Consider the following 22480-nt stretch of genomic DNA (forward strand, 5'->3'; position numbering starts at 1 on the left):
TATCTGATAAGGGGCTAATTTCCAAAGTGTACAAAGAACTCATAGCACTCAGCAAGAGGAAGACAAACAACCCAATTAAGAAATGGGCAAAGGACTTGAATAGACACTTCTCCAAAGAGGACGTAGGAATGGCCAAGAGACACAAGAGAAAATGCGCGACGTCGTTAATCATCAGAGAGATGCAAATTAAAACCACAATGAGGTATCACTTCACTCCTGTCAGAATGGCTCCATCAACAAATCAACAAACGACATGTGCTGGCGAGGGTGTGGAGAAAGGGGAGCCCTAGTACACTGCTGGTGGGAATGCAGACTGGTGCAGCCACTATGGAAAACAGCGTGGAGGTTCCTCAAAAAATTAAAAATGGAGCTGCCTTTTGACCCAGTGATTGCACTCCTAGGAATGTATCCTAAGAATCCTGAAACATTCATCAGAAAGAATATATGTACCCCGATGTTCATAGCACAGTTTACAATAGCTAAGATCTGGAAACAGCCCAAGTGCCCATCAGTAGACGAGTGGATAAAAAAGCTGTGGGGCATTCACACCATGGAATACTACGCAGCTGTAAAGAAGAATCTCGTACCCTTTGGGACAGTATGGATGGACCTGGAGAATATTATGCTAAGTGAAATAAGCCAGGCAGCGAAAGACAAATATCACATGATCTCACTTATATGTGGAATCTAAAGAACTTAATAAACCGATGAACAGAATAGATTCAATGACATGGAAGCATAGATGAGACTGATGAATGCCAGAGGGATGGAGGAGGGCGGGTGGGTGGAGGGGGAGAGAGTAACCAAAGAATTTATGTGCATATATGCACGACCCAAGGACATGGACAATGGTGGGGAGAAGGATCGGGGAGGGGGAAGGAATGGGGTGGAACGGGTCACTGGGGAAAAACAGGGACATCTGTAATATTTTAAACAATAATAAAATTAAAAATATATATATATTTTTTTTAATTAAGAAGATATCCATTAACTTATTCTCACCTGTATTCTTAAATCCACATTTGTTCCCACAAATAATTCTTTTCTCATAAAGCCTTCACAGGTCAACAAAGACAAATTTTTCTGAAGAATTTGGAGGACAAACACTCTGCTAGGGTGAGCTGGAATCCTACAGTGACTGCGGAATCCTCACACCTTGTTTTCTATTAATGTTTTCCCTTACTTCACACACTTCACTTAATGCCTCAGCCTGCAAGCACAATAAAATCTTTCAGTACAATAACTATTAGATAGTTGCAATCATGAAGATAAAATCCAGTAGCATAAATACTCTGTCTCATGGATCCATTGCCATCTGAGAAAGTGATGTTCTAATAAAGAATCTGCTAAGAAGCTGATGAAGACCCAGATCTCCAGGTGCTGGAGTTGCCTCCAGCTGCAAGGCTCTAGGAAAAGCCACATTCTCTCATTTAGCCCAGGGTAAGAGTAGCTTATTAGGTACTGAAAATAAAATTTCTTAAAACTCACTGTCTTGATATTATGTTCCATCAGATGCTTTCAAGAACTTAACACCAAGAAAAAAAATGGATCTGAAATAATACTGTTTAATTTTATATGCATGAGAACTGTATAACCAATATATTTTTCTTTTTGCTTTGGTTAACAGGAAGTTTAGAACCAGATATAAATCTTAAACTCACTCAGTCATTTCATGTATTCAATAAAAACAGATGGAGCCCCTATTACATGTCAGGCATCATGCGAAGTGCTGGTAATTCTGAGCTCAAGGACATAGAGTCAGCTTTCCAGAAAGCCCTGGGCAGATATTGAATTTACGAGTGGCCATTTCTATGGCTGAGATATACACAGGAAATTCTGAGCCCTCAGTAAAAGAGTATCTCACCCAGCCTGGACACGGGGAGGGGGAGGTGATGGGCGACCGCAGAGAGAATCAAGGATTCCCCTAAAAATAATACATCAGTTGTGGTTTTTGGTAAATTATCTCTCATTTGATTTCTGATGTTTCTGATTCTTTCTGTAAAAATATTTCAAACTTTCATAGAAATAGATGGGGAAAATACATATTTATTCATATATATTCACGTTTAAATATACACACAAAACTACCTAAACAATATCCTTTTAACCTAAAGGAACCCTCAAAATTTACAAAATATAGCTTACAAGGGGGTATTACAAGGGACCCTGGGAAAATCAGACATAACTACAAGGAATCTGCTTTGAAGAGCTGATTCTCTCCCTGAACGTTTTCCACGATTCCAAAATAACTTTGGTTTAAAAATACTAAGGTATCTTCTTATTAATTTAGCATAGTCTTTACCTTGTCAGCTTCGCTACTGTTTATTCCAGCATGCCAACCCCAAAGATCTTGATCTGGGAGCTCTGGACTGGTAGATAGTGATTGACAACACAGATTAGCCACATGTTGCGTGATGGATCCTGGCTTACTTCCAGATTTGGCTAATTCCAAGCCAGTGCATTCCTCTGCCTCCTCCTGTACCCGCACTTCCCTCCACCGCATCACACACTGTGAGAGAATGGGGCTGCTGGCATCACTTCAAGTTATATCACTGATTCGAATCTATCCCCAAGCAACCCGGCTTTTATTTCAGAAGAACACTCTCAAGCGATCTGAATTGCAGGGGCAGTAAAACAATTCTACATTTATGTAGCATTCCCATCCCCAAGGGGACAGTGTTATATGCCTACAAATACCTTAGCAGCAATAATGAGTTTGGTGGGTTGGAGTCTTTTCTGTGGCTTTCTACAATAATCAGAATTCCACGCAGTAAAAATGTGATGAATTTGATACTTAATAACAACAACTACTATAATAAAGGACATTATATGCATAATTCTCATTGAATAGTAACTACTTCAAAAACCTTTGGTAAAAAATAATAATATCCAGCTTATAAATTGGAATCAGCAAGGAACGTAAGTTGTGCCTTCAGGGAAGAGCCGCAGGGAGGGGCAGGCTCCATTCTCACTATTCCCTCTGCTGAGACCTCTCTCCAGCTGACATCCCCATGGCCTCCTCCCTTCTTCCCTCCAGCTCTTTGCTCAAAGGTCCTCTTGTCAGAACCTTTCCTGCTGACACTTCTTTAAAATAGGTCCCAGCATTCCCTAGCCCCCTTCTCAGCTTGCTTGCTTTTCTTTGGTTCTTTGGCCCTTCTTTCCTTCCTTCTTTCTTCCCTTCCTCCCTTCTTTCCTTTCTTCGTTTCTTATCACTATAGAAACATATTGTTCATTTGTTTTCCCTCTTCCCTCAATATAACTAATATGTGCCCTGGAGATCAGGGGCTGTGCTTTGCTCATTACTGTATCTCCAACACCTGCACCAAATAGGCACCCAATAAATATCTGTTGAAGTAATGATTATTTTATTTTACTTTTTTAGCCCATTCCCAGTCCATCCATGCATCGCTACCAAAAAAGTCTAAGATGATTGGACCAAATGCCCCCAGAAATCCTGTTCACGGTGCAGCGATACATCGAGAACCACACCATATGGCCCAACAACTGCATGCATTTTGACTCAGTGGTTCTGATACTCTTGAAACCTGCCTACTCTGCATGGTTCCCAAAAATGTTCCCTGAGAGTTTCTCAGAGGGAGGGGAAATCAAGCAGAATATCTGGTTATGACCTTGAAATGAAACAGATTTACACTGGCTATACTGACTCACTTTCCAACACCTAAAGTTAAAGGTGGGAGGTAGGAGGGAGGTATTAAGACCAGTGACAGCCAACGATACTGTGCATTCGAGAACCTCTAACTTGGCCACTCAGTCCAGTTCGCCAAGGCTGCTTTGCATTTCAGAATCTCTGTAGCCAAAAACATTAACCTTCCTGAATATGAGTCTGTAAGACCCTTTAAGTCTTAAGTTTAGCTAAAAAGGAAACAACCCAGGTAGGCAAAGACATGAGAGGCTTTGAGTCACTTAAATCACAGGAGATCTAGAACCAGTAAAACAAGAGAATTGGACCTGACACCTTTCTGTGTGCAGGACAACACTCCAACCAACTGAGCCACCCAACCAGGACTCCACATCAACCTTCTGAGTGTGAGTCTACACCAGGCAGCCTGGGCTCCATCTAGACTGCTTCTATTAGCTGCAGCACATAAGAAACCTGGCCCAGCCCAGGAAAAGATGAGTTTCAAGACTACGAAAAGTTGAACTCCATTCTAGGTATGCTTCTTCTTTGGGCGTAATGAGTCAAGCCCTTGTCTGCCTTGTTTGATTTCATTCTATGCAACACAGCTCTGACTTGCCTTTGATTTTGTTTCTATAAAAAGGCAGCATTAGTGTATGGAAAGGATCCACAAATACACAGCCTTGATCAGCCACTGACTGATAGCTTTGGGCACATCACTTCCCCTCACTTAGTCTTGGTTTCCCCATCAGGAAGGCACAAAGATGGGACTAAAACGATAATGATATCTGTCCACTCTAAGAGTCTTTGGTTCTGTGGGTTTTTCTGAGATGTATCTCTCTTTGAAAGGAGGATTTTCACCATCAATTCTTTCTGGCCTCTCATTCTGTTTTTTAGCTCTTCTTAATACCAAAGACTTTGCTGGTCAGATGCCCTTTGCCCTCTGCTGAAGAATTTACTGTGTGACTCTTCAAAGCACCTCGGAGACTGACCTAAGCCTCAGGGTCCCCCAGAGTCCTGACAACTCTCCTCTCCTTTCACCACCCGACAAGGAGCAGAGAAGTGGCCCACACGCATCCTGTCTAAACTCTTGGCTTATACACTATCATGCGGGAGCCTTGCAGCCCTGAAGGAATGAATGGCCTATCTCACCTTCCCCAAATGCTTCCCTTCTCTTCCTTTTCTTTATCTTTCTCATGTGTCTCGCTCTTTTTTTAATTTTTTTCTCCTTTCTCATCTCTTCTCAGCTGGTCCTGTCAGCACACTAAGGGGGTTATTTAGACCCACTGGTAACCCACAGGAAAATAAAATAGAATAAGAAACTGCCACTTATCTTCAGTGAACAGAACACAAAATTAGGACTGAGAGCTACGTGAAGCACATCTGTGTTGACAGCTTTAAGAAAGCTGCAACGTAAAACCGTGTAAGCTGAAATGAATGCACAATCACAAATTAAAATCAATAACTACCTTTTTCTTGAAACATCCTGAGACACAGCTTCATGTCAAAAGTTCTTTCATAAAACATCCTTGTGATTAGGGGAAGATATGGAAACCACAGTATTTAACCAATGTGCAAGCAGCATAATCCCCAAGATTAATGAAACTCCAGATCACAACTGTTTAATACATTTCTGCTAAGCATGAGTAGCTCGTGCGGTAAGGATCTGTAGTTCAATCAAAATATCTTCTCTACATCCACTTGTGAACATAATACACTCAACATCCATGTGATTAGCAGAAGCAGCCTAGTCCAGGAGGGCTGCCAACAGCAGGCAGAAGTGTGGCATATCTAAACAAATGAACATGGAAAGGTATCATTACGACTGATGTTGTAGACATTTGGGATAAAAGGCTTTTAAAGTAAGTAGGAGGTTTTAGGCAGGGGACAAGTGTTAAAGAGGTCCTTAGGCACAAGAGCCTTTCCCAGGCACAGACCAGGGACAAGAAAGACCCAGACTTCAGACAGTGTCCTCTTATCCCAAGTAGAATGATCTGGTGGGATGGAGATGGAGTAGATACAGATTTTTAGAGGCAGCAGGAGCAGGGTCAATGCTCCCCTCCCCAGTCACAGAGAATCACTTACTCTGGCCCAGCTATAACTCAGTGGGACTCTGCCTACCTTCCTCTTTCAAAGGTAAAAACATTTGGGTTTTCAACAAGCACTTTGAACTTTCCCTCCAGGTGTAAAACAGAATTTTCCAGGTACCTAAGATGGATTGCTATCTTTTATCCCTCCTTATTAATCACTCCACGGATGTGTGCCTAAATAAAGACTCATTATGAAGTGGCTTCGGAACAGGAGCCAAACCACTCTGATGTCCAAATTAATTTAAAATAGTTGCCTTTTCCCCATTCTCCTCCCCTTCAAAAGCCACTTAAAGTTTTTTTTTCCTAGAACAATACAAATGCAAAACTCCTGGAAATTTGCCATGTCTGTAGCAAGGGCTGGAGAACAGATGAAGAGTGGCACAAACTATATCCTCAGCAACAGCTTCATGGGTGGCACAAAACTCCTGGCTGTGTCTTAGGTAAATCCAAAGCAGACAAAGGCAAGGCTTGTCCTAAGATGTGGAGGGAGAAAAGCTGCTGCTCGGGCTCCTGGCCCAATAGGTCTCTCAAGGGCATGCAGGGAAGAGGGAAGATTCGGTCACCATACTTGAGCACAAGGCCAATAGTACCCAGGCTCCGGGACTGAAGGTCAGGGCCTGAGATGGAGCAGAAGCAAAAGTGTGGGGAAGTAGGAAGAAAGAAAAAAGCCTCTTTTGTACACACACACACACACACACACACACACGAGACGGAGGGGGAAAAACCCATAGTATTAAGAATGACTTGGCAAGAAAGAATGAGACCATGTTGTTCAGCCTTTCATGCTGGGTACCTGTGTGCCTCCCTTCCTCCTTCCCAGATACCCTCGCCCCATTAGCAGGTCCTGAGCTGACATCCATTCAACAGTCAATATTTACAGAGCTCCTACCTTGCACCAGGCATTGAGTTAGACATGAAGGATGCAGAAATGAATTCTATAGGTTCCCTGCTGTGATGATACAAAGCCCCATCAAGAAAACTGGGTCAAGACCACCATGAGTCATGTCTATCTCATCCTGGGCACCACCAGCTGTGGGTGCTGCCCCATCACAGGAAAAGCCTTGTGACTCTCAAAGTACTTGGACTTCCCACCCTTTTCTTCAAAAGGTAACCACCACTCCCCAGTAGACAGACTTGCTGTTACACAATTGGAGCTGCACTGCCTTGCCTGAAAGATTATCTGCAGTTAAAAACCAGGGGGAGGAAATCCATGAAGCTTATTAGTAATGTATACTTCTGTATAAAGGAGTTAATTATATCCTTCCCAAAGAGGAGATTTTCACATGGAGAGTTTACAGACCAGCGCCCTAAAAGTAGCACAGAGTAGGAAGTATATGCAGAGGGCAGCCCAGGCCTGGGGCTTGTCCTAATTTCCTCAGGCCCTGCCCCCAAGAAATACCCTGCTTGCTGTATTTTGTATATTCTCAAGCTTGGAAAATCATTCATGTTCTAAGTAATCTCATGTGCTATAACTCTTAGATTTTTTTTCATCTTTTAATAGGGTCTTAGAGATGGCTTTTTCCTAAACATACAAACTTTGACTCTTGCCTTGCATGTCCCCATCAGATAACCAGTACAGGACTTCCTTGTGTTTGAAGGACATCTCCTGTATGCTGAATTTTAGGAAGCATGCCGTAGACCCCCAAATCCCATATGCCCTTTGCTATTCACCCACTCAGCATTACATTTCAACCAATCATGAATTATTCATCATTTTTCATCAGAAAAGAGTTTTGAGATTCCCCAGGTGAGTTCTCCCTTCCTCTCATTTGTGAGGTTAAGGCAGGTGGCCTACATCATTTTCCTCATATTATCTACTGGTGTACAATCAAGGGGATGGGAACAGTAAGCAAGATTAAAAATAGAGCAGCCTCTCAAGAGAACACAAAAGGCAAGGTGATATGTTCTTCATGAGCCTGTCCTTGAGCATCTGGGCCATGAACGGATACATAACCTTCTACAGTACATCCTGTTGCTATTTTATTGATAGAAATGGCTCTGTAATTGCCTAAGAAGTTCTGGCTTGTTTTGAAAGGTTATTTTTGAAAAGAGAAAATTTAGGAAATGTTTCACGTACAAAGACCCTCTCACCACCATTCACTGGGAGCTCTGAGTACTTACACATTGCTTTCAATAGTCTCCATTCAGATGAGGCAGCAAATGAAGACCGCCTTGATTAACACCAAATAGCACTCAACTCTATCTCCGCTTTCCATACTCGTGAGACTCACCCGTGTAATTACAGCAGCTGTTCATCAGTAACGGGAAAGGTGTGGTACCAATGACCAGAACCAGGACAAGGAATCTGTTTTCAGAAAATATCCCTGAAGTCCATGATTTAGATCTATAACTTGACCCAAACAACTTGTTCTACTAGTTAAGACTGGCCCACCAGGAGATCTCAAATGCTACCTGAAAGTTCATCTCTAAATGCCATACCCAGGTCCCTGTCAAACCATCTGGAAAAACATAATTCAGTTCCAGAAAAGCTTATAACATGGTAGGTGTAACTAGTTAAAAAAAAAAGAAAAGACACAAACCTGATTTTCTAGAAGCCAGTGATGGCAATATCATATCCAAATAGAGTCATTTGAATAATAGGTTATGTTTTTTCTTTTAAGTTAAGAAATCAGTTAAATGACATACATTAGTTGAAAATATATCTTTTAAAGAAATTAAATAACCAAAATGGGGTCAAGTTGGGGTTTTTTTAATTTAAAAAAGTCATTTGCCTAGGCTGTATTGTGTTTTGAAGGCATCTCTGACCAGTGACCTCAGGGTAATCAGTATAAAAGACCATAAGGCAGTAAGTGAAATACTGGGTGATTAGGGCACCATTATACCCCATAAGCCAAACATAGTCCCAAGCTCAGCCTACACTCAGGCACAAATTAGCTGTAACTAAGTAAGGAGACAAGGAACTGGGGCATCCTCTAAAGGTATCAGTCAAATTTTCTGCTTCCAGCCCATATTCTGAGAGGCCTTCTGGCTACAATATAACAGCATCCTGGATAAATAGAATAAACAAACTTTATAATGCATTTTGAGCACCAAAAAAGTAGAAAAATATTTCAAAGGAGTGCATGTATATACAGAGAGAGAGAGATAAGAAGCAGGAGGAACGGGGGGCGGGGGGGAGAAGAAATGGAGGAAGGGGGAAGGGAGCGGAAAGAAGAGTAAGACAAAATCAAAAGGCTAAGTGGCTAGCATATACGCAAGTCAGGCTGCCCTGGAAGCAGATGCCGCTCAGACCTTGGTGAGGTAGGTGAACCTGAGGCTGGTGCGACAAGCTGAGAGCCGCAAGGGTTGCTAATGCAGTCCCAGGTCAGTCCTGCCCCAAGCTCCAGACACAAGAATTGCAAATCTTCTCTGGAGGAAAGCTATCAATGAAAGACTTTAATATTGCTATAAATTAAATGTAATCAAATATATAAGCTCCAAAAAAAAATTCCTGAAAACACAAGGAAACAAAGCAGCATAAATGAGAGTTGCCAGAAAAAAATAAACAATGAATTAGACCCTCAATGTTCAAATATTTAGCATTCTCAGCTATATAATACTACATATGAAATATTTCATGTAATAAAATATGGAAAATAAATGAAATAAAAAGAGACTTCAGAAAATAACTAGAAAGATTTACAAAGTAGCCTATGAGAATATTTAGGGGCGGGGGGAACAACATCAAATCATTGAGATTATAAAGTCAACGGATAGGTTAAGCCTAAGATTTACATAGTGGAAGACAGAATCACTCACCTCATAAGAGTTCTGAAAAAAAGCGATCAAAATGCAGCAAAGATAAAAAGATAAAAATATTAAAAGTATATTAAGACACATAGAGCAGAGAATAAGAAAGTTGAAGATAAGTCCCATGGAAATCCTAGGAGAGATGTGAGACAGGAGAAGAGACAGTTTCAAGACTAATGAAAGACACCAACCCAAAGATGTAGAAAACACACTGTATACTGAGCAGAACAAATAAAAAGTATTCCATATATAGACACATTGATGTGATACTGCAGACTACCCAAAGCAATGACATTATAAAAGTAGCCACAAAAGAGACCAACAGTTAGACCGGCAACAGTGACAAGTGAAGTCAGAAGACAAAAGTTATCTAATGCGAGAAGAAATCAACTATTAAATATTAGAACATCCAATGAAGCTATTTTTAAAGAATGAGTATAAAATAAATACACTTTCTTATAAACAAAAAATGGAGAGTTTACTATCAACAGAACTTCACTAAAGAAATGTCTAAAGAATGTAATTTAGGAAGAAAGAAAATAAACCTAAAGGAATATCTGACATGCAAGAAATGGTGAGGAAAAAACTTGATAAATAGGTAGGTGACTGTATACAGATATTTTAAACTGTTTCTGTAAAATAATAAGCCTAAAGTGTGCCTTGTGATGACAAAAGGTCAGAACTAAATATTAGGCAACAATAGCATGTACTTGAGGAGAGGGTAAAAATAGAATTATAGTGTGATCCAGCAATTCACTTCTGGATATTTATCCAAAGGAAACAAAAACACTAACTTGAAAAGGTATATGCCTTCCCATGTTATTGCAGCATTATTTACAATAGTCAAGAAGTGAAAGCAAGTTAGTGTCAGGTGGACAAATGGATAAAGGAAATGTGTATATGTATGTATACACACATACATACACACAATGGAATAGTATTCAGCCATAAAAAGGAGAAAATCTTGCCATTGGCAACATGGATGGACCTTTTGGGTGTTGTTCTAAGTGAAATAAGTCAGAGAGAGAAAGACAAATACGATATGATCTCACTTATATGTGGTATCTAAAAACCCAAACAAACAAAACATCCACACTCATAGATACAGAGAACAGATTGGTGGTTGCCAGAGGTGGGGTTTGGGGGCTGGGCAAAAGAGGTGAGTGGATCAAAAAGTACAAACTTCCAGTTATAAAACAAGTAAGTCATGGGGATGTAATGTACAGCCTTGTGACTACAGTTAATACTGTATTGTATATTTTACAGTTGCTAAGAGAGTTAATCTTAAAAGTTCTTATCACAAGGAAAAAAATTGTAACTGTGCGTGGTGATGTATGTTAACAAGACTTACTATGGTGATCATTTCACAATTTATACAACTATCAAATCATGCTGTTGTGCACCTGAAACTAATATAATGTTACATGTCAATTACATCTCAATAAGAAAAAAAGAGCAAGGCCCATTAGAGTTAAAGTTCCCTAAGGTGCTGTGTGGTTTAGAAAAGGGTTATGATACTGATTCACTTCACTCTCAGCGGGAGGAAATGTCATGCTGGCCCTAATCCACCTGGACTACACCACAACTCACCATTTCCCCTCCCACCCTAGACCTGCCCCTCCCCAGCTGTAATCCAGGCAAGAAGCAGGGCAGGGGAAGAGATTAGCCAATTTGATGTTTCCTGGCAGAATGCGATTCCTACCTGGGCTCCCTGATCCCTGGAGGCAGACCGGCTTCCCTGAGGGAGGAGGCGCTCTGAGCAAAGCAAAGGCCTGGAGGAGGAGGTGGAGCGCAGCCAAACTTTCTGCTGCGTTGGGAGTCATCTACTTCTCCTAACTCGTGGGCCAGGCCTGGTTTCTCTGGTGGAGGGCTTTGTTGGGGCTGGGCGTTGTTTCACTTCAGCAAACAGGGGTGGAGAGTGGTGATTGGTACAGTCACTGCGTGGACTGGCAGGTGAGGGTGTGTTTGAGTTCCTGGGCTTTGCCAATCCAGAGGTCTGGGGTGGAGGACAATAAGTGATGGGGATGATTTATGTTTGGTTGGGGAAGCCCAATTTCCTCCTGGAATTTTTCTGTTAGAGGCAGTTTGACCTCGTCAACCCACATCCACTTTCTTCTTAGGAAAATAAAAGCCACAGCCAAGCCCTTCCTTTTTCAAAGGCTTCCTTTCAACCTAGTCACTGAGTCTAGGTCTTCTTGATTACTGGGGTCGGCCACCGGGAAAATTACCCAAAGAAGCTTCCTGTGAACCTTCCTTCACCACTTTTCATAATAACTTGGGTGGTGGGGCTGCTATGGGGAGCAGGAGGTAGGAAGAGAGCTGGGGAGGGCAGCACTGTCAGTGGAATGCTAACTTGTGGAATGCGGGCTCTTCGTACATAACCCTAAAGCAAACAGTAGAAACGTCAATTGGCAAAGGAGAAACTGCAGAACACATTTCAGCACCAGCGACAAATTATTTATGAACTATCTATTATTTGGATTATCTCTCCCTCTGATGAACTAACTCCATTAGAAGAATTGGTCAGTGGTGCCAATAGCTGATAACCACCCTGTTCCCACGACTTTAGAAGCATTAGAAGTGGTTGCTAAGGACTAAAGGTGTTGCGTAGTTGAGAATCAAGGACCTCCCCAGCATGTACACGTGTTCCCAGTATCATGATACCCAGTTACATAATGTGTTTTATAACCCCTGCCTGAAGAACAGACCCGTGCATTTAATACCAAACACACCACAGTTTTCCCACGTGCATGTAACTACCTTGAGTGTTGATATGAGCTACCTGTTATTTGCACAGAAAAGACAATACCCAAGGAAAAATTATCACTGATCAGAACAGGGTCGTTTTTCCCAGCTCCAAAGAGGAGAAATTATTGGGATCTTCCAAGAAGTACTGCATTAAGATCCACATTATTGAAGGGGTAGCACAGTGAGGAATTAAAAGGAAGAAACATTCTCTAATAAATGCTTCAGAAAGCCAGTGAGCAAATATTTACTAGATTAAACTATGCTACTTGGTTCTGGCAGAAATAGGTAGAACCACCCTTGAATCCCATGGGAAAGGGTCCTGAAAAACAGGGAGCAAATGAGTCAGTGGGATCCTGTTGGCTAATAACGTGAATATTTCCTAAAAATGTGCTACTAAATCATCTAAAACCTCATGAATTCTGGGTTAAGGATTCAAGTGTTTTTAGAACTAAAAGAGATTTTAAAAATTCCTTCCCTTCCATCTTCCCTTAATCAGTTCACAGAGGCCAGGATTACCAGCCTGATGTTCTTAACTCCACACAGTAATTATCCAACTGAATTATACATAAAAAGACTTTTTTTTTAAAGAAAAATGTTCCCTCCCATTCCCCAGTGTTAACTTTGTTGTTTTTAATGTGTTCCTTAGAAAACCACCAATTTAAAATCAGGTACAACATCTTTAGATGTATCACCTGTAATCTATACAGACCAAAGCACATGTATAAATAATATAACCCAAACTATACACACCCATTAGCATTCAGATTAATAACATTATATAACAAGACAGATGGTGTTCTGCTGAAACCACACTGTTGCCCAAATGAGGATGCATGTGGTACTGGTCGCTGACTGCTGTGGCCTTTAGAGATGGGCATGGGCTTCCATGTTCTCTGCAATGACTGGTTTCTCCCACTAGTTTCCCTGCTGGAACCACTGTGAAACCTGCCTTCCTCAGCCTGCCCCAGGGGCATTTGGTCTTTAAATGTGAATAGTGCTTAGGCACCAAATTAATTCTTCCCAGATTTTTCTTAAGCACGCTCCACATTAAACTGGATTTGCTTACACTAACTTGAACACAAATCAGAATGCAGATGCAGACACTGAAATCATGTTGCAGTGCTCAGCTATAATAAGACAGTTACCCAAAGCTCCAGAATATGAGTCGACTAAATTCTTATTCTCCTCCAAATGAAAGTAACATTTTAAAATTCTTATAGAAGACTCACCATCCCACGATGTCCACACATGCTCAGAGGCCCTTCGCTCCCAGTGTGAGAAACTGCCCTGTGGAATGCTGTCTGTTACCAGGTTCTCATACAGTCTGCCCTTAGAATGTCCTTGAAACTAGAAAAGTACTTGGATCAAAACCTTGAGGGGTGAGTTTAGGAGCTGGAGGAGATGTGGAACAGATAGCGTGAAGAAAAAACCAGAGCTGACATATAGCTGTAAAGGCTGCCAAGGAGCGAACTCAGGGCCCAGCGGACATGGGACTTGTCAGTGCTGAGTGCTCTTTCTGAGTCCCCTGCACTCTCAAACTGGTTTCATAACAAAGGATATGCAACATGGAAGGCCTTTCTCAGAGACTACAGTTCAGAGAGATGTGAAATGTGATCCAAACGTGAGATTCTACAAAATAGGACTGTACTGTCCTTGAACCAATTTCCCATCATCACAGGGCCAGTCTTTTTGTCATTTGCATTCCCATCTCCACCAGCCCAGGATCAATTGTGTGCCCTGCCCTGTACCCCGGGAGGGTGACCCCCATAGACCTATCACCCAGGTTCATGAGCCAGCTGACTTCTGGTTGGGTCTGACCGACAGAGCACCATCAGGAGGCTGAAGGAAGGGAGGAGGTGTTCCATCCCACCCCCCACATGCTTCAGCTCAGCATCCCTGGTGGAGCTGGATCTCTCTACAGCCCCAGCCCCAGCAGGCACCGCTTCCTCCACAGTGGCGCTAAGTGCTCACGAAACACTGTTTTCTCCCCTGGTCCCTCCAGTCTAGGGCTGGCCATGACCACTCATGAAACACTGCTTCCTTCTCTTTCCCCTCAGCTCAGGGCTGGCCGTGGCTTTCCATTCTTGTAGTCTGCTGCTGCTTCTCTCATCCTGCACACACTTCTGTGGGAAGCCCTGACCTGGATTCTCTTCATCTGAACCAATGGGACCATTACTGATACAACCATCAAACTGATCAGGCACATCAGTACTATATGAACTCCTGGGTGCAGACTGGATTCTCAAAAACTAACAATATAAAAAAGAAGAAAGATCACCACCTATCAAGGAAGCTAACCCATGAAGATAATCATATACACAACAAAAGTGACAATGACCCTGTAAGTCTACTAGTGAAAAATTTAGCTAAAAAAAACACCTTAGGAAATAAAAGGGCTATTTTTATGAAAAAGTTTATTACATTATCAGCTATAGCAGAGGAAATTTTAGAAACAACTTCGATGTCCAATAATAAGAGAATAATTAAAACAGGCTACATCAACTTGATGGATTTTGATGCTACACCATGAAATAGTTGTAGGGCTTTATAGCAGAATATATATATAGATATACTTAATTATAATGATAATGATAAATGAAATGGGTATTTGGACAGATATTTGAACATACATTAGAATTTTAATTATATAAATATAAATATGCATGCACCTAGACATCAGATAAAATTTCACAAAACTAAATCCCATGTTGGAGGACTCAAATTAGAAGTGCATGTTTCTTTTCTAAAATATTTTTAAAAATAAAACAAAGGGCAGAATATCCAAAGACCACATGGCTACAGCTAGTGAGGAGAGAGGTGCATTCTGGGAGGTTAAGGCTCCTCCAGACTTTGCGATGCCCTCAGCGGGACATTTAGCTTCAGTCTCCGTTTCTTTCCTCCAAAGTAGAATGGGTACTGTCCCCCTCACAAGAATGTAACGTTAATGAAACCAAAGAGAATTGCAAAATATTTTTTTGCTTTCATATACCTGCCTCATTATATATACTGACTATCTGTTGACTCAAGCTGGGACCATTGAAAACGAAAGCATTTTCTTAGATAAATTTTGTGGTGCGGTTCTTGCGAGCTCTCTTTCAGAGACTGAGCACTTTCATTAGAAAGTGGCAAGACGAACGTCGTCATTTGGGGGCCTTCATTGGAGGTTTTAAAATATGTCTCATGCTCCTCCTTAAAGAGATCCTATCCAGCGGAGTGATAACAGATTGATGGCCATGACCTTCATCACATTCTTCTAACTCCTTTTAAAAAGAAATCAAGGTTCTTGCTGCTGGTGTCTGTGGGCCGAGTGCCAAGGCACTGTAATGAGGGTTACATATCATCTCAAGACCATGATCTGAGTTTACTGTTAATGTGTTAATGCCACCAACAATCATGTCAAAAGAGGGGAAATACAAGAAAAAAAAAGCTTTCCCCATCCCCAAGGCTTATTTCCTAAACATTAGTTGTCAGAAAGACAATGTCTTCGCATCAAAGACAAATATGACACCATATCAACATTACAACAAAATGGTTCTATAGACATAAAGCTCTTTGTGTTTTAATTTTAAACTGATGATTTGATATCTTCCTAAATTATACATTTTAGCAGCATCTCCTAATCTAAAATATGTATTGGTCTAGAATGTATATTAACTTGAAATATTGCCGTCCCTATTTCACAGCCGAGCGGATGATCATTTTCTTTAATTACACATTAATTCCAATGTATTGCCTGGATAGGCACTTTATGTTTTAACAGGGTAAGGATTAATGGGCAGGTGTTCTGCTATAATATGACTGAAGAAGAAATACAGGGATTATACATGATTCATTTAATTAGTTCTCTGAGCTGAAAAATATTAATCACACTGCCACCTTACATTTATAAAGCACTTTTCATTTTCACAGTGCTTTTGTATCTAGGATTACATTTTCCTGGATCTTTTACTTTTAATGGATTTTTCCAGATAACACACAACTCTACAGTTTTTCAGCTTTTTGATGCCCAAACATTTTATGTGCATATGTTTTATATCAATTGGATATGGTCAGAGGTAGCAGAATGACCATAGGCTTTGAAGACAGATAGACCTGGACTCAAGTCTCAGCTCAACCACTTGCAGCAAGACCTTGGACAAATTACTATGAGCATCAGTTTTGTTATATTTAAAATGGGGAGAGAATCACTTTCCATCAATGGCTACGGAAGGGCTAAATCAAATGTAATTTATGAAAAGGGTTAGTAATATATCTGGCACATAGCAGGAGCTCAATAAATAAAAAGTAGTAATATTTGCAGCTATTTCACTCTGTCTTAAACATTTTCTTACCCCTAAATGATTTATCTTCTTCAAAATATTTGGATTCAGAGAGGTATAGAAGTAGAAAATCAAGAATAAATACATTAACCTCAGAAAGTGTACCAGAGGTACAACATCAGGCAGACAGTCTGCAAAACCCCATCCATCTCTTTCCTACTTGAGTAGACTATAAGAGTCACAGTGCTTTGGATAAACCTTAGTACCCATCAGTTGGCATCCCTGTATTCTAAATTTAAAAGTATATCACATCCAAGAAAACATCTCAAACAATTAACGCTCTTTGGTTACAGTGGTAGTCAGCCTCACAATGGCCCCCGATGATCTACTGGTAGCCAAACCCTTGGTAGTGTCCTCTCCTATCCCCAACACACGCATTGAAGCAGGGCTGGTTTATAATGCAACCAATAAAATTAGGTGGAAATGATGATGTGTGACTTCTGAGGCTAAGTTGTAAAAGACATTGGAGTTTCTACCTTGGTCTCTTGGATCACTTGCTCTGGGGAAAGCCAAGCCCCATGTCATGAGAACACTCAAGCAGTCCCATGAAGAGGCTCATATGAGAGATCAGCTTGCCACCATGTGAGTCACCACAGACATAAATATTCCATCCCCAGGTGAGCCTTCAGATGACTGCAGCCCTGGCCATATCTGACTATAGCTCATTAGAAACCCTGACCCTCCCAGCCGCAGCCAAGACACTTCTCAATTCCTGACCCATAGAAACCATGAGAGATAATAAATAATGATGAGTGCTTTAAGCAACTAAATTTTATAGTAGTAATAGCAATAGCAATAGCAGTAGATTACAATAGATTACATAGCAATAGATTTTTATTACAGTGACAAGAGTAATTTGGCAAGAATATGGATTGGAATGACATGACCCTTCACCATACAGCTACATAACCCAAAGGAAATGTCCAAACAATGACAGGTGAACAACATGGCTCTACTATGCAGAAGGTGGCTTTAATATAGTATCGCTTTCATATTTTAAGCATTATCACATCACACATTTACTGATCCCCCAAACCCCCCACTAATTCCAAAAGCCTTTAAAAACTGATATATTTGATTATATAAAAATGTAAACTGTCTATATGGAAAAACTATAAAGTAAAAATCTAATGATAAATGAGGAAAATTATCAGCGATGTAGGATAGAGTATCAATGCTCTCTATATAAAAGAAAATGTATAAATTAAAAAGAAATCACACATTGTAAAACAGAAAGCAGATATGACTGAAAGATTCAAATAAAAGAGATACAAACAAAGACTGAGCTCTAAGGCACTGTAGTATTTAGGTATCAGGAAGAAGAGGTTCCAGCAAAGGAGACAGAGGTGTGGCCACTAGGGCAGGAGGAAAACTAGAAGATTCCGATGTCCAGGAAGCTAAGGATCAAAAAGGGTTTCAAGAAATAAGGAGTGATTAAATGTGTCAAACCCGGCTTGTGAGGTCAAGTAAGATGAGAACCGAAGGTTGATTACTAGAGTTTGCCACATGGAATGACTGTAGCAGTCACATCATCTGATTTCTCTTCCTATTGTCAACAAATATTTGTTGAGTGCCTGTTATATGCTAGATACAGCACTTTTTAAACTTAGCTCCATTTATGTTGTAACTGCCAGTAATTATGACTGCCAAAAGTTTGTTCTTTCAGGTTTCATTCAAAAGAGCATTAGAGATTCTTGGGAGTAGAGGAATGGGAAGAAAGTCAAAATAATCATATTTAAATCCATTAGGTGTCAAAAAAATGGCACATCAGTAAGTAAATAGTAAATACTAGGAGGGATCTGCGAGAGTTCTGACTATTAATCACAGTAATAATTTTATGACTTCTTTACACCTAGAGCAGTGTGGATAGGCTAGGTCATGCTGCCGAAACAAACAACCCCTCAATCTAAGTGATCTGACACAGTACACTTCTATTTCTTGCTGACTCATAGCACATGGTGGGCACCTCTCCCAGATAACTATCTTCCATGTGTTATCTTAGCATTCCAGACAACTTTAAATGTAGAAACACACTTTTGCAATCACCACAGCAAGGAAAGAGAGCTCTAAAGGGTTTCATGCCAGCAATTAAATAGCCTGGCCAGAAGTGACTCACGTTCCACCACAACCCCTTGGGCAGAAAGAGTCACGTGACCTGCCCAATTGTAAGGGAAGCCAGGAAATTTTCCCAGGAAGATGAACTAGGTATTGGTGAGCGCTAGAAGTCTCTACCACAATCAGGTTCTGTTTTTCAAAGGATCTGACATCTAATCATCCATTTGACAATAGAAACATCCCAATACGATAAGTAGAGAAGTTATTAGAATCTTCATTTACAAATGTGAGAACTGAGGCCAAGAAAAGTTTAAACAATTTATGTAATTAGTGGTAATACCTAATTTAAGTCATTGTAGTAAGAATTACCTCTCAGCTCTATGAACTTTTTCTTTCCCCCCACAAGTCCATGCTGCCATTAACTTGGGAAAAATTAATTAGGATCACTGATATTTGTGCTCATTATGGTGTATATAAATGTGCCACAGAGTACATTATTGCATGATTCTCTAAGTATCTGACACAAAAGAAGGCCCTTTGAAATAGCTGGGATCAATCCCTTCATACATATTTCTGGCAATGACTGGTTGATACCTAAAATGAAAGGTAAAAGGTCTTAAAATAGAAGACTTGGGTTTTCCTAATAACACTTGAGGTTCCTTTCTCTGCATCTGTCACTAAAGATTAGCCCACAGAATGGGATGTGTGAAGCCTCTTCATGTTAAAGACGAACTTTAAGTTTCAACATTCCCTACAGTTCTAATTTGCAGACTGCTGACAGCCCAGCTTTAACAGAGACCAGCCTTTAAGATACAACTTCCTTCTCTCAGATATGCAGGGTCTTTTAGGACAGCAGGGAAGAGCTGTATTAGAGGTTTTCTTTATCAGTAGTTACTTAATTTAGTAGCACAAAATGCTAACATTTTTTTCAAAAATAAATATATATCCAAAACTTGGATTCATAGATCAAAATGAAATATCATTTGGCACTGAGATAAAAGCATCACTTACAATGATAAGACTTTTCTCCAAAGATTGTGTATTTAGAAAGAGTTGAAAGAGCAATTAGCTATAAGCTCTTTATTTTTTCTTTTAGTCCTTAAATTCCATACTGTAATCCTTAATTTAGAAGTTGGTATGTGCGTAAAGTACTAAGTAAAAGCCTCAAGTGGTATCAGGTCAACCCCTTGAAGCTCTTTCAACTGTTCTGTCCACAGCTTTACTTCCCTTTGCTTTATTGGGCTTTCAGAGGGAAAGAGAAAGGAATAAATTTCCAGTGTTGAGATAAGTGGCACATACCTATGTCTGACAGTAGCCAACCAACTACTTACTATTCCATCTTGGAAATGGGCAAGGATTTTTCAATGCAAAATCTATACCTTCTCAATACCTTAGGTGGTACAGGAGTCTTCCATACTTATATAGTGAAGATAACTAGGTTTCTTGAAAAACTAACCCATGCGGTTTACTTCAGGAAGCCACCTAAGCTCACTCTTTGTCCTAGTCAGAAAAAGCCCCATCCGGAGAGTGTGGAAAAGGCTCCCAGATGTGTTATAATAGAAGAGCATGAGGAGACATGAATTTTATCCCCAGATCAATCAATTACTAGCTATTCCCACATCTATTTTAAAAAATTAGACGATATGCTAGACTCAAATGGAGTGATACAAATGAAAGCACCTTACATTTGAATAGCGCCTTATGGTTTGTAACATATTTCACTTAATATTGCTTCCCCTGTCCTATACTGAGAACCCATACTTAAACTGCCCCGCGAGCAAGGACAGGAAATTTCACCATAGAGTCTATCTTCCCATCCCAAGTGTTATCTTGCTCAACTCCATCACAGAATTTAAACCTGGGAGTTAACCTTTTAATGCTATTGGCCCATTAGATTAAGTCCTATTCTCCATCCTAATATACAAATCTTTTAGCAAAACCATCCAAGAGCATTAATGAGTCCTGTGATAACTTTTAAGGGTTCTACATCCCTTAAGTAGAGATGTCGCATAATATATCCTCCAAATTGGGACACTTCTGAAGGGAAAGGGGACTCTTTAAGTAATGACGCCAGGAAAACAGTGCACCTGGAACTGTCCTTGCAAGCCACCCTCATTATAAGCTTCACAGGTAAAGCTCAAGTTAGCCAGGAGATTCAAGCCTTGAAGGTTATATATGAATGTAATCACATTTTCATTAACCTATTTTACTGACGCATTGCATTTTCTCCAGCTGATTTTTCAGATGGCAGATACCATCTGAGCTTTCTCCTATACACCCTCTTCTCTTGTTCAACAAAATAGTCAGTGCCCTGGGCAGAAAAACACTGATCACCTGATGTTTCTATTTAAAGAAACTGTTTATTTGTTGGCTGGTTGGTTTTAAAAAACACAGAAACTATACCGAATGGAAAATGACCTAGAAGCAAACACTGCTAACATTTCAGCAACTGTTGTTCCAGTCTGTTTGCAATGCTTCTAACTTTTAATTATAATAGAAATGTGTAAAAAGGTATGAATGTTTTCTCCTTTTAAAACATTGGAAAATATGAAAAATTATAAGGACTATAGATAATGGCCCAAGAACCTATTAATTTATAGGCACTTAACATACATTATTCCAGATTCCAAAGTTCATTCTATTTATACGATATATTACTTTTAATATTTTATGTATTTTCTTTTTGTCTTTTCTCTGCAGTTTTTGTTTGTTTAACTTAATCATACTATGTATATCATAGACTATGTTTATGTGTATTTTCACATATTCATATAAACCTAGTAAGGTTGCTTCTCAATCAGAGCAATGTAAGTTTGATGGGGGGAAAATCTTCCTGGATCTTCTTTATATCCAAGTCTACTCAATCTCTTTCAGAGGTAACCACAGGGAACCCTTTCTTGTGTCTCCTTTAAGACGTCTAAGCATCTCAGACATATTTATGTGATTACACTCTATTCCTATGCTCCCGTTTTCAACATGATTCCAAAGACTATCCATGCTCACTGTCATCACTACCTCTCCTACATTCTCTCTTGAGCTCACTCCAATCACACTTCTATTCCTACCACATCAGCAAAACTGCACTTGTCAAAGTCACCAATGACCTTCATATTGCCAAATTCCAAAGTCAATTAATTCTAAGACCCCATTTCCTCAACTGTAGAGGGACTGACATTGTATATTGCCTCTTCTTTCTTAAAGCACTTTCTTCTCTTGGTTCCTGGGATGTCACTCTCTGAGCATCATCCTGCCTCTCTGGCCATTCCTTGTTGGTCCCCTTTAATGCTCTTCCCCATCTTCCTGACCTCTAAATGTTGGACAACCCCAATCCTCAGACTTCTTCCATTCTCCATCTATACTTATTCCCTAGGTTACCTCACCCAGGTCTATCCTTTAAATGCTAATATATTGACAGCTCTTAGTGCAGACTGCAGTCCAGACGTCTCCCATGTACTCCAGACTTGTACCTTATAGGGACTCTCTACCTCAACGTGTAAAAACTGAACTGTTGAGTCTCCTCTCCCAGTTTTCTCCACACCAGGAAACAGCAACTTTATTTTTCTTGTTGTTGGGGTGGGGGAGGGGAGACAAAAACAAACAACAACAAAACCTTCTTAATTTGGATTTCACCAAAATTAAAACTTCAGTCCCTTGAAAGGCACTGTTAGAAAAGATAAACCACAGACTAGGAGATATTATGTGTAAAGCCTACATCTGATAAAGAACTTGCATCCAGAATACAGAAGAATGCAAAAGTAATGAGAAAATAGTCCAATTTTTTAAATGAGTAGATACGTCATCAAAGAAGAGATACAAATGGTAAACAGCACAACAGGAATGTTTAGCATCACTGCTCAGTGAGGAAATGCTAATGAAACCCA

At 40.2% G+C, this 22480-nt stretch overlaps 1 protein-coding gene across 12 annotated transcripts in view; it reads right to left on the reverse strand.

Annotated features, from left to right (window-relative positions):
- The window catches only part of LYPD6B (LY6/PLAUR domain containing 6B), a 153093-nt gene that overhangs the window by 74539 nt on the left and 56074 nt on the right, over positions 1-22480 (reverse strand). For 3 of the 12 annotated variants that reach the window (XM_081142475.1, XM_081142472.1, XM_081142477.1), the window contains one exon: positions 11180-11473. The exons of the other annotated variants lie outside the window; for them this stretch is intronic. The gene's annotated coding sequence lies outside the window, so the exon portion shown is untranslated. The remainder of the gene's footprint in view (positions 1-11179; positions 11474-22480) is intronic. 12 annotated transcript variants of the gene reach the window in all.

Source organism: Miniopterus schreibersii (genome assembly GCF_964146895.1).
Source record: "Miniopterus schreibersii genome assembly, chromosome: 7".
Classification (NCBI taxonomy): Eukaryota; Metazoa; Chordata; class Mammalia; order Chiroptera; family Miniopteridae; genus Miniopterus; species Miniopterus schreibersii.